This window comes from Schistocerca gregaria, chromosome 1 (genome assembly GCF_023897955.1).
Source record: "Schistocerca gregaria isolate iqSchGreg1 chromosome 1, iqSchGreg1.2, whole genome shotgun sequence".
NCBI classification, from domain to species: domain Eukaryota; kingdom Metazoa; phylum Arthropoda; class Insecta; order Orthoptera; family Acrididae; genus Schistocerca; species Schistocerca gregaria.
In genome coordinates, this window is record NC_064920.1 from 374607389 (window position 1) to 374620182 (window position 12794).

Consider the following 12794-nt stretch of genomic DNA (forward strand, 5'->3'; position numbering starts at 1 on the left):
CTGTCCTCTCTGCTCCGCACAAAGTTCACATATATGAACTTTCGCTAATGAGAATTGCTCGGCCAATGATTAACTAATAAGATTTTTATAAACTGTAGTCGAACACACCACCTAGTAGCATTTCTTAACTGCCCAATGAGCTGCCTTTTAATGTATGAAATGATGTGAACCATGCACTGTGGCAGCGTACAAGGTGCGTTCCGTAAGTAATGCGACCAAATTTTTAAAATACCATTTATTGAATGTATTCGTACAAATAACCAAAAATTTTCAAAATAGCACACTCTTACGTCGATACACGTCTGGAGGCGGTGTTTCCATGCCTGGAAGGCATCTTGGAATGCCTTTTCCGGAATGTCCTTTAGAGCTGATGTAACATGCGCCTGGATGCTTCCAATCGTGTCCCAATGTTTTCCTTTCATGACTCATTTTAACCGAGGAAACAAAAAAAGGCAGGGGGAGCCAGGTCAGAACTGTAGGGAGGCCGGGGAACCAATGGGGTCTTGGTGCTGGCCAGAAAGTCGTTGACAATGAAGGCGCTGTGACTCAGCACGTTATCGTGGTGAACTTTCTACGTGTCCTTGATCTCGCTTCGGCAGTACGAGGCCCTTCTTTTCAGTCTTTTGAGCACTTCCAAGTAGAAAGCTGAGTTCACTGTACACCCAGTAGGTACGAATTCGTGGTGGACAATGCCTCTGACGTCAAAGAAGACAGTGAGCATGGTTTTGATCCTGGACTTACCCATGCATGCCTTCTTGGGGGAGGTGACGATGGGGTGTGCCAATCTGAACTCTGCCTTTTTGCCGCAGGATCGTACTCAGAAAACCAAGACTCATCACCAGTGATAACTGACTTTAAAAAATGAGGATCATTTTCACACATTTCTCGGCACCGAAGCACTCGCATGTGCTTGTGTTCGTGAGTCATTGCTTTTGGGACGAGTTTGGCATACACCTTTCTCATGTTCAAATCTTCGGTCACAATGCAGAAAACGGTTGTTTTTGACATGTTTAGAGTTTGGGCTATCAATTGAAGGCTCAGCGATCTGTCAGAGTTCAAACAATCGCGCACACGCGTCACATTTTTGTCGACTCTTGCGGTTGATGGCCATCCACTGCGAGGTTCGTTGGTGATCTCCTCTCGGCCCTCCATGATCGACTTGTGTCATCGGAAAACTTGTGATTCGGACAATCAGTCCCAAAGGCATGCTGAAGTAATGGAAACATTTCGGTGGCGGACTTCCCACGTTTAAAGCAAAATCTGATAGCTTACCGCTGCTCTACAGAATGATCCATCGTGCCATGTTACATAAACTCAAAACGGGAATGACAGAAACACACGTCCTGACTCTCCGGCAGCTCGCAGCTGAATGAGACAAAGAGCGTTTTGAAGTTAACACCCCGCTCCACTTAGCCCAGCCGGTTACAACACACTGTGGTGTACCGTTGCGTCAGAAAAAAATTGGTCGCATTACTTATGGAACGCACTCTTTATTAAGTCGAATACTCTTTACTTTTGGATAGCAAAGACAGTAAGTCACTGTGCTAACGTCACAATGCTTTCTATTTGACTTCCTGCTGCGCCAACACCCGAGTACACTTGCTGTCCAGCAAATCAGAAATGATTAAACGTGCAGTGTTTATATTGGAGTGCATGTTATTTACTCATAACGCGAAAGTTCCAGGGGTATTTTGTGACTAATTGTTATTCAAAGTCCAATGAGTGGAATAAAACATGACACCAACTTACACAACGACACATATATTTTTTACTTAAATTCAGAAGCACTGAGGCTAAGAACCGTTTCCGTGCAGTATACTAGAAGAACTAGATTTTCAGAATCTCAATAACTTAACATCACTCAGTGAGACACTTAATGCCTCCTGTTGGAATCTCAGCTGACATAAAAATCCTCCTCAAGTGGCTCTGAGCACTATGGTACTTAACATCTGGGGTCATCAGTCCCCTAGACTTAGAACTACTTAAACCTAACTAACCTAAGGACATCACATACATCCATGCCGGAGGCAGGATTCGAACCTGCGACCGTAGTGAAAATCCTACTCGAAATGAATATGAGTCCTGAGAAATACTAATTAAGTCGTAAAAATTTAAACTTGCATTGGCTTAGTTGGATGTTAACTCAAAAACGACGCCATTAAGAATTCATGGTAATGTCCAAGGACGCTTGCAAGCGATGTAAATCGAACGTGCAACTTGCGGAGGGACATATCGAATTTTCTTACAGCAACCGGAACTACTATGACAAGAGACGAACGATGTGGATTTCGGTTATAGCCAGATCGGTGAGTATTTCGTCGTTCTGCGCATGACGTCAGCATAGGAGCACGTTGGGTCGAGGCGCCAAAAGAGCTTTTTTTTCGTAGTGTTGGTTTGCTTTAGTTTGTGGTGTTTTGTAAAAGTTTGCTTTAAAATGCCTGGGTGTGCTGTAACAGTGTGTCTGTCGTACAGCAGAAAGACAAAAGGCACGGATGTAATATACCATTCGTTCCCAAAAGACGTTAAAGTGCTGAAGGTCGGAATAACGAAGGGCCACCGAAAAGATCGCTTCAATGTTGCGACGTCAGATGATTATCTCCGTTACTTGCAAGCAGAACTTCTTAATCTACCGCCCAAGAAAACTCTTAAACCAGACGCAGTGCCAAGCGTAAATATACCAGGAAGTGTGTTCGCAGAGTTAGTGCAAACCTCAGTTGTAGTGAGAAGTGCTTGAAACTCAAAGTGGAAACTTGTGGTGAGGGAATAAAATATCAACAGTAGTGTCAAAAGAAGCAAGGGCAGGAGAAAATGACTCAAATATTAGGCAAATTTTTTCAAAAACACAGATAAATTGTTCGTTGAATGGAAAGAAACGAGCAAAGTGGCAAAGGGAAGATATTTGTAAATCGGTTACACTTCGTGCTGTGTCTAGGAAGTATTATTTGTTTTTAAGGAATCAGGTCGGTTTCCCGCTTCCAGGGCTGTCAACACTTAAGAGATGGATGTCATGCTCTTTCAGATGCTTTCCTGGTGTGCTGACAGATGTTTTGCAACTAATGGAAGCCCACTCATCTGTATTGACAAAAATCGAACGTGTGTGTGTGTGTGTGTCATCATTCGACGAAATGAATGTAGATAGCAATATTACTTATGATCCTGTTGAAGATCGTGTTGTAGGGCCACACACTAACGTGCTATTTGTTATGGTACGTGGTTTGTCTTCTGGATGAAAACAACCTATTTACTACACTCCTGGAAATGGAAAAAAGAACACATTGACACCGGTGTGTCAGACCCACCATACTTGCTCCGGACACTGCGAGAGTGCTATACAAGCAATGATCACACGCACGGCACAGCGGACACACCAGGAACCGCGGTGTTGGCCGTCGAATGGCGCTAGCTGCGCAGCATTTGTGCACCGCAGCCGTCAGTGTCAGCCAGTTTGCCGTGGCATACGGAGCTCCATCGCAGTCTTTAACACTGGTAGCATGCCGCGACAGCGTGGACGTGAACCGTATGTGCAGTTGACGGACTTTGAGCGAGGGCGTATAGTGGGCATGCGGGAGGCCGGGTGGACGTACCGCCGAATTGCTCAACACGTGGGGAGTGAGGTCTCCACAGTACATCGATGTTGTCGCCAGTGGTCGGCGGAAGGTGCACGTGCCCGTCGACGTGGGACCGGACCGCAGCGACGCACGGATGCACGCCAAGACCGTGGGATCCTACGCAGTGCCGTAGGGGACCGCACCGCCACTTCCCAGCAAATTAGGGACACTGTTGCTCCTGGGGTATCGGCGAGGACCATTCGCAACCGTCTCCATGAAGCTGGACTACGGTCCCGCACACGGTTAGGCCGACTTCCGCTCACGCCCCAACATCGTGCAGCCCGCCTCCAGTGGTGTCGCGACAGGCGTGAATGGAGGGACGAATGGAGACGTCTCGTCTTCAGCGATGACAGTCGCTTCTGCCTTGGTGCCAATGATGGTCGTATGCGTGTTTGGCGCCGTGCAGGTGAGCGCCACAATCAGGACTGCATACGACCGAGGCACACAGGGCCAACACCCGGCATCATGGTGTGGGGAGCGATCTCCTACACTGGCCGTACACCTCTGGTGATCGTCGAGGGGACACTGAATAGTGCACGGTACATCCAAACCATCATCGAACCCATCGTTCTACCATTCCTAGACCGGCAAGGGAACTTGCTGTTCCAACAGGACAATGCACGTCCGCATGTATCCCGTGCCACCCAACGTGCTCTAGAAGGTGTAAGTCAACTACCCTGGCCAGCAAGATCTCCGGATCTGTCTCCCATTGAGCATGTTTGGGACTGGATGAAGCGTCGTCTCACGCGGTCTGCACGTCCAGCACGAACGCTGGTCCAATTGATGCGCCAGGTGGAAATGGCATGGCAAGCCGTTCCACAGGACTACATCCAGCATCTCTACGATCGTCTCCATGGGAGAATAGCAGCCTGCATTGCTGCGAAAGGTGGATATACACTGTACTAGTGCCGACATTGTGCATGCTCTGTTGCCTGTGTCTATGTACCTGTGGTTCTGTCAGTGTGATCATGTGATGTATCTGACCCCAGGAATGTGTCAATAAAGTTTCCCCTTCCTGGGACAATGAATTCACGGTGTTCTTATTTCAATTTCCAGGAGTGTATGAATTTGACACACAAATAACAGCTAATCGGTTAAACAGTATTATCTGCTCTGTACAATATGTTGGTTACGATGTTCTTGCGGTAGTGTGCGATCATGGAACAAAAAATCGATCTGTGTGGAAAGATTTCAATGTGACATAAACAAATTCCTGCTTTTCCAATCCTCAGTATGAAGCTTCCAAGTGGGAAAATTGTTAATGAATCTATTATTGAAAGACTGCTCGCATTAGATAGGAGTGAAATTAAGTTATGTCCTAAATTGTCACAGCTTCGCCTCAGTGTTAAGGGGAGAGAGCGTCAAAGGCTTTGTTTGGCAATGCAACTTCTTTCGAGTACCACAGCTAAAGCCATAAAGTACCTAATGCCTGAAGAAGAGGAAGCAGCAAACTTTAAAGTTAGCAAACGACACATTTGACGTCCTGAATGCTCGCAGGTGCAAATAGAATTCGTTACGGTATCATGTGGTTATGGGATATATAAGGCTGTTCAAGAAAGAATATTGGGAGAACTGTATACGTGTGCCAAAAGAAGGGCGTAGGCAATACAAATCACTTGCTCCCTTTTCAGAAAGGCATAATGACAACTGTTCGGACTGTTTTCAGACCTTCATCCACTACAAATGACATATATTTTAACTCCAAGACTGAACCAGGACGCAATGGAAAATTTTTTCTCACGGATCAGAGGAATCGGTCATATCCATTTAAACCCTCCTCCAACAGAAGTAAAATATCGATTACGGCTGTTACTGATGGGACACAATGCTCATGATAATCCTCTGTCAAGTGGCACATCAGTAGAGGCAGATGAGTGTGACGGATTTTTGACGTCACATCTGTTCACAGGAATTTTGCCCGACATTAGCGAAGCAATGCAAATAATAGGTGGTGAAAAAGAGCTACAAGATATTAACTTTCCTCTTTAACCTACACCGGAAGAATCTGCTGTCAAAGAGGGATGTGACTGCTCTGCGGAATGATTCCGTTACCTGGCTGGCTGCATTGCATATCGTGCAAAGAACTGGGACGACACACTGGGAACGCCGTTTGGTGATAATTTAAGTCCTCCAACAAAGGAAAATTATCGCTGGGTTGAAGCACTATCTCATGGTGGGCTTACAGTTCCAACAGATGATGGTTCAAATGGCTCTGAGCACTATGGGACTTAACTGTTGTGGTCATCAGTCCCCTAGAACTTAGAACTATTTAAACCTAACTAACCTAAGAACATCACACACATCCATGCCCGAGGCAGGATTCGAACCTGCGACCGTAGCGGTCACGCGGTTCCAGACTGTAGCGCCTTTAACAGCACGGCCACTCCGGCCGGCTCCAACAGATGAGTGGCTACATAAGATATCTCAATTTGAACTAATTTTTAATGAATTTAATGGATTGGATAGTATTTTCAAGAAAAAACTATAGTGAAAGCAATATGCACTGCTGACCAAACTAAATATCCGGAGTTCTCTTCATAAGTCATAAAACTGTATGAAAGAACACGACTTTTCATTCGTATGCGGTTCCTCAATATGAAGCATAAAATGCAGCACCAGCACAGAAGCGGCAATCAAGACAGTGGCATTCTTCTTCCACTAAAAACATCTAAGCAGGTAAATCAACTGTTTTAATAATCTCCTGAGAACTTATTGCTGTTATATGTAGTTGCTTATCTTTAATAAGAGTCGCTAGACGCTGCCTCGCTTTACTCCTACAGTGACGTCACTGCGCCAGCCATTCACAGCCGATTTGCTTCGGGCCCAGCCTCCCTTTTAAATAACCTTGGGTTATAGCAGTAGCAACGACAAAAACAATTCATCAATGACTACATTGAATGTAATTTCACTTGCCTTAGTTGTAATCGATAGTTTCGTTTGTGTGCATTACTAAGGGACCAAACTGCTGCGGTCATCGGTCGCTAGACGTACACATTACTTAAACTGACTTTAACTTACGCTAAGAACAACACACACACACACACACACACACACACACACGCCCGAGGGAGGACTCGATCCTCCGGCGGGAGGTGCCGCACAATCCGTGACACGGCGCCTCAAACAGCACGGCGATATTTTCGTTTCTGGACAATTCCATGTGATGTGTACGATGCCGGTAGAAGACCCTTTTTACCACATCAAACTAGCAAATTCTCACGGGGAAGTTTTATACCACGTAAACGTAAATTTTGGAAGTAGATGAACTGAAAAATATGCAGTTCATCTCGGTCTCCTGGCCATCGTTCTCTTTTGATGGATGACTTCAGGGATTTCCATAATGCTCAGTGTTCCGTGTGTGCACAAATGGATCATAAAAAGACACGAATTCGACAGAATGGTTCAAACGCGTGATGAAATACCTCTTCCTTCTAAGTGGTTGTACGATTTCCATCCATCTGTAATGACTTCGGTGATGGGAAAGATGAAGTTCTTTATAAGATGCAGTAAAGTTTGTTTAGCCCTTGAATACGCTTTTACAACGAAACATATTCTTGAGTCTCTTTCTATGCCTCCGAATACCCGAATATGCTCAGTTTCGTCCTTACCCGTATGTGACTATGTGTCAATAAATCGTTTTCTTCGACGTACTTCATAATGTTCGAATACAGTATATGTTACAAAACCCTACTGCAAATCGACATTAGTGATATAGGGCTGTAATTCAGCGGATTGCTCCTACTTCCCTTTTTGGGTATTGGTGTGACTTGAGCAATTTTCCAGTTTTTAGGTACAGATATTTCTGTGAGCGAGTGGTTGCATATAATTACTAAATATGGAGCTAATTTATCAGCATACTCTGAGAGAACCTGACTGGTATACAATCTGGACCGGAGGCCTTGCCTTTATTAAGTGATTTAAGCTGCTTCGTTACTCTGATGATGTTTCTCATCTTGGCAGTTGTTTTTGATGGGAATTCAGGAGTATATACTTCGACTTTTTTGGTGGAGGAGTTCAGGAAAACCGTGTTTAATAACTCTGCTTTAGTGGCACTGTCATCAGTGACTTCACCGTTGTTATCGAGCAGTGAAGGTATTGATTTCATCTTGCCACTGGTATGCTTTATGTATGACCAGAATCTCTTTGGGTTTTCTGCCAGGTTTCAAGACAGAATTTCGTTGTGGAAATTATTAAAAGCATCTCGCATTGAAGTAGGCGCCATATTTAGAACTTCTGTAAAACTTTTTCAATCTTGGGGATTTTGCGTTCTTTTAAATTTGGCAACCTTTTTTCGTTACTTCTGCAACAACAATCTGACCTGTTTTGTGTACCATGGGGTATAAGTACCATCACTTATTAATTTATGTGGTATATATCTCTTTCAATTGCTGTCGATACTATCTCTGTGAAAACATGCCACCACTTTTCTACACTTACCTGATAAGATCGGAAGGAGTGAAGACTGTCTCTTAAACAGGCGTTAAGAGCATTTCTATCAGATTTGTCTCTTGAACAGGCGTTAAGAGCATTTCTATCAGATTTTTTTGAATAGATATACTTTGCGTTTCTGTTTGACCGTTGTAGGTGTTACGGTATTCAGTCTAGCAGCAACTGCCTTGTGGTCGCTAATCCTTGTATTCGTCACAATACTCACTATTTGTCCAGGATTATTTGTTGCTAAAAGGTCAAGTATGCTTTAGAACAATTTACGCTTCGAGTGGGCTCATGAACTAATTGTTCATAATAATTTTCTGAGAAAGCATTCAGTACAATTTCGGATGACTTTTTATGCCTGCCGCCGGCTTTAAACGTATAATTTTTCCAGCATATCGAGGGTAGATTAAAGTCATCACCGACTATAATTGTATGAGCGGGGTACTTATTTGAAATGAGTCTCAAGTTTTCTTTGAACTGTTCAGCAATTATATCTTCTGAGTCGGAGGTCGGTAAAACGATCCAATTAATAGTTTAGTCCGATTGTCAGGTATAACCTCTACCCATACTATTTCACACGAACTACCTACTTCAATTTCGCAACAAGGCAAACTACCTCTGACAGCAATAAATACGCCTCCACCAAATGTATTTAATCTATTCTTTCTGAATACTGTTAGATCGTTTGAAAAAATTTCGGCTGAACTTATTTCCGGCTTTAGCTATTGAGCTTCAGTGCTTTCTGGTTCTTTCTCAACACAGCTACGACAATTTACAGTTACAACACCAATCGTTTCTACAACTACCTTACTGTATTTTACCTGCCCACTTTTAGACAGACGTCCCTTCTGTGGTTCACTGAGACCCTCTAACCTAAAAAATCGCCCAGTCCCTTCCACACAGCCCCCAATACCCGTGTAGCCACCTCCTGTGTGTAGTGGACTCCTGACCTATTAAGCGGAACCCGGAAACCCACCACCTGATGGCGCAAGTCAAGGAATCTGCAGCCTACACGGTCACAGAACCGCCTGAGTCTCTGATACAGACCCTCCACTCGGCTCTGCTCCAAAGGACCACAGTCGGTTCTATCGACGATGCTGCAGATAGTGAGCTCTGCCTTAATCTCGGAAGCAAGACTGGCAGTGTTTACCATATCTGCTAGCGGCTAGGATCTGCTCCGATCCAAAGCGACACACGTCATTGGTACCGACGAGCCACCACCTGCAGTTGGATGCACCCTGTACTCTTCATGGAATCCGGAAGCACCCTTTCCACATCTGGAATGACTCCCGCCGGAATGCACACGGAGTGCACACTGGCTTCTTTCCCATCCTTGTCAGCCATGTTCCTAAGAGGCCCCATTACGAGCCTAACGTTAGAGCTTCCAACTACCAGCAAACCCACCCTCTGTGAATGCCCAGACCTTGCGGGCCAAGAAGCTTCCTCTGGAACAGGGTGGACGACTGCATGCAGCTCAGAGACATCGTCAGCCACAGATAACACCCGAAACCTGTTTGTCAAATGAACCGGGGAAGCCCTACGATCGACCATTCGGAAAGTTTTTCGCTGCCTGCCAGACTTTGGAATGATCTCCCACTCGACCACTGGTGAGGGGTCGAACTCAGTGCAGGCAGTACCCAAGGCGGCCACAGCAGTGGACCGATCGAAGGACACATGGGATGTGCTCGTGCTCGACGTCACTCGCATCCCCACATTCAATCCCCCACAGTGACACAGCAGCCTCAAGCTGTGTGACGGAAGCCAAAGCTATCTGGAGCTGTGAGCGAAGGGTCGCCAATTCAACTCGCATCTATACACAACACTTAGGGATTACAATTACAAATAACCTAAACTGGAACGATCACATAGATAATATTGTGGGTAGAGCAAACCAAAGACTGCAATTCATTGGCAGAACACTTAGAATGTGCAACAGGTCTACTAAAGAGATTGCTTACACTTGTCCACCCTATTTTGGAGTATTGCTGTGCGGTGTGGGATCCGCATAAGGTGAGATTGACGGATGACATCGAAAAAGTACAAAAAAGAGCAGTTCATTTTGTATTATCGCGAAAAAGGGGAGATAGTGTCACAGACATGATATGTGAAATGGCAATCATTAAAACAAAGGCGTTTATCGTTGCGACAGGATTGAAATTGCAATCACCAGTTTTCTCCTCCGATTGCGAAAATATTCTGTTGGAACCCACCTACATAGGGAGAATGATCATCACGATAAAACAAGAGAAATCAGTCCGCGCACAGAAAAATTTAAGTGCTCGTTTTTCCTGCATGCCGTTCGAGAGTGGAACGGTAGAGAGACAGCTTGAAGGTGGTTCATTGAACCCTATGCCAGGCACTTTATTGTGAATAGCAGAGTAATCACGTAGATGTTTATGTAGAACAATCACAGTTCCTATCCATTACTGCAGTCGGTCCTGTCTGAAGCTCGTAAAAATATGTATCAAGCGAACGGTGTACTCGCCTTATTAGTTGCAGGAACTAGCGATGCTGCTCTCGCTGATGGTCTAACCGACACTGAGTTGTTCTAACCAAGCAAACAAAAGCCTGTACGATACGACGGTCGATACAAGCGTCGATAACAACGGCGGTACTCTACGCTACACTGTTATTAAAATACTCTCCTGGAAATTGAAATAAGAACACCGTGAATTCATTGTCCCAGGAAGGGGAAACTTTATTGACACATTCCTGGGGTCAGATACATCACATGATCACACTGGCAGAACCACAGGCACATAGACACAGGCAACATAACATGCACAATGTCGGCACTAGTACAGTGTATATCCACTTTCGCAGCAGTACAGGCTGGTATTCTCCCATGGAGACGATCGTAGAGATGCTGGATGTAGTCCTGTGGAACGGCTTGCCATGCCATTTCCACCTGGCGCCTCAGCTGGACCAGCGTTCGTGCTGGACGTGCAGACCGCGTGAGACGACGCTTTATCCCGTCCCAAACATGCTCAATGGGGGACAGATCCGGAGATCTTGCTGGCCAGGGTAGTTGACTTACACCTTCTAGAGCACGTTGGGTGGCACGGGATACATGCGGACGTGCATTGTCCTGTTGGAACAGCAAGTTCCCTTGCCGGTCTAGGAATGGTACAACGATGGGTTCGATGACGGTTTGGATGTACCGTGCACTATTCAGTGTCCCCTCGACGATCACCAGAGGTGTACGGCCAGTGTAGGAGATCGCTCCCCACACCATGATGCCGGGTGTTGGCCCTGTGTGCCTCGGTCGTATGCAGTCCTGATTGTGGCGCTCACCTGCACGGCGCCAAACACGCATACGACCAAAATTGGCACCAAGGCAGAAGCGACTCTCATCGCTGAAGACGACACGTCTCCATTCGTCCCTCCATTCACGCCTGTCGCGACACCACTGGAGGCGGGCTGCACGATGTTGGGGCGTGAGCAGAAGACGGCCTAACGGTGTGCGGGACCGTAGCCCATCTTCATGGAGATGGCTGCGAATGGTCCTCGCCGATACCCCAGGAGCAACAGTGTCCCTAATTTGCTGGGAAGTGGCGGTGCGGTCCCCTACGGCACTGCATAGGATCCTACGGTCTTTGCGTGCATCCGTGCGTCGCTGCGGTCCGGTCCCAGGTCGACGGGCACGTGCACCTTCCGCCGACCACTGGCGACAACATCGATGTACTGTGGAGACCTCACGCCCCCTGTGTTGAGTAATTCGGCGGTACGTCCACCCGGCCTCCCACATGCCCACTATACGCCCTCGATCAAAGTCCGTTAACTGCACATACGGTTCACGTCCACGCTGTCGCGGCATGCTACCAGTGTTAAAGACTGCGATGGAGCTCCGTATGCCACGGCAAACTGGCTGACACTGACGGCGGCGGTGCACAAATGCTGCGCAGCTAGCGCCATTCGACGGCCAACACCGCGGTTCCTGGTGTGTCCGCTGTGCCGTGCGTGTGATCATTGCTTGTACAGCCCTCTCACAGTGTCCGGAGCAAGTATGGTGGGTCTGACACACCGGTGTCAATGTGTTCTTTTTTCCATTTCCAGGAGTGTAAAAGGTTGTGCAACACGCAAAAAATTACAAAAATAAACTAGTAACTACCCACATAACTGAAAATAAGTCGCTCCTGTTTGAAGCTCGTAAAAATATGTAACAAGCGAACGGCGTACTCGCTGAAGCTCATTATATGACAGCTTCACTGTTGTGAACGTAGTAACTGAATACTACTGTTAATTCAGACAGAACGTCAAACACCGCAGAAAACTGCCTTCATTGTTACTAAGTAACACATGTTTGACAGCGCACTCTATAAAGGAAATGTGGCAACACAATAAGACGAAAAATTACTGCTGTTAAGAATACACAAATTGGTACATCACTTTGGTTCAAATGACTCTGAGCACTATGGGACTTAACATCTGAGATCATCAGCCCCCTAGAACTTAGAACTACTTAAACCTAACTAACCTAAGGACACCACACACGTCCATGCCCGAGGCAGTATTTGAATCTGCGACCGTAGCGGTCGCGCGGTTCCAGACTGAAGCGCCTAGAACCGCTCGGCAACACCGGCCGGCTGTACTTCACTTTCACACAGCTTGAAGTGTGGCACTTAATGTCCCAAACCTAGTACAGAATACTGTACTGAGGTAACTGCTGCCCCTGAGCAAAACTGTGCAATCGGTAATTCATATTTGTTTGAGTGTCTGTGGCACATCATATACATTTGAAAATGCATTAAT